At 40.1% G+C, this 1,171-nt stretch overlaps 1 pseudogene; it reads left to right on the top strand.

The window, feature by feature from the left end:
* The first annotated feature begins 207 nt into the window (after positions 1-207).
* LOC111144417 lies at positions 208-813 on the top strand (annotated as a pseudogene).
* Positions 814-1,171: the final 358 nt, after the last annotated feature.

Genomic DNA, 1,171 nt, shown 5'->3' with positions numbered 1-1,171 from the left:
TAATATAATATATAATATATATGATTTATATATAATATATAATTAATATATATGATATATAAGATGTATAATATATAAATATGTATAAATATTATATAAATGTCATAGATAGTATATTATATAGAATATTTATATTATATATTTATATTATTATATGATATATATTTATATATTATATAAATATATATAGAATATTTTTTCTATATTATGCTGAAACCGGCAGAAGGCAAAAGCCCTCTGTCCCTCTCTATCCCGTATTCATCGTGCTGCAGGGCCTGCTGGGCCCCAAGGAGGACAAGCAGGATAACAGTGATGTATCGAAGAGGCTCTTTCAGAAAGACCGGATTTACCACCTTCGAGCTAACGGCTGAGAGGATGGGGGACCAAACAGACATCCAAGCCCACCAGGTTGCAACTTTCCTGTTGCCGCCTCACATAGAGAGTCCTATGTGGATGGGAGTCGGAGACGGAAATGTGATCGTCTTTGAGAGCGGGCCGTCCTTATTCCTCTTCACCATCAGTGGCCTCCTTCTGCAACGATTTGAGGACCACCAGAGGACCATCGGCAACTTATGGGTGGATTCTGTGCACGTCCTCAGCACGTCCATGGATGACTCTCTGCATTTGTACATGTGGGAAGAGGAAGGCCATTACCCATACCTCAAGAGCTGCTGCCACCTGGAGCACGTGGGCAGTGACTCGGCGCCGAGCTGCTATGTCTCCAAAGCAATATGCGATAACATGAGCATCGTATGTGTGGTGTCGAGACTTCGTGAATCCAGCATTCTGGTGATGTATTCTTTGAGTATATAATGTGGAAAATAATGGAATTAACCTTACATCATCTCTCTCAATGTAGTAAAGAGAATTCTGTTTGTAAAAAAAAAAAAAAAAAAAAATTTCTGAATGGCCTGGTGAAGGGCTGTGACCATGGGAGCCAAGAGATATCTGTATCTCTAAGCATATGGCCTCATTGTTACCTTTCACCATTCACATATGGAAATAAGGCCAACACCCAAGGGAAAGACGCACTGTGGACTCTTTTCCCTGCATATTCTTGTACAGGGGCTTTATTTAAAACACCAGAACCTCAGGTCTACTTTTCAGAACACCAATCTCCCTAGATACTACAACTGTGCATTCCCTTTCTCTTTCTAAGGATTCCTCATTG

The sequence above is a fragment of the Enhydra lutris genome, unplaced genomic scaffold (assembly GCF_002288905.1).
Source record: "Enhydra lutris kenyoni isolate GAN:26980312 unplaced genomic scaffold, ASM228890v2 scaffoldscaffold11, whole genome shotgun sequence".
Taxonomy (NCBI): Eukaryota; Metazoa; Chordata; class Mammalia; order Carnivora; family Mustelidae; genus Enhydra; species Enhydra lutris.
Note: the sequence above shows the minus strand (reverse complement) of the source record. Positions and strands in the feature narration are given on the sequence as shown.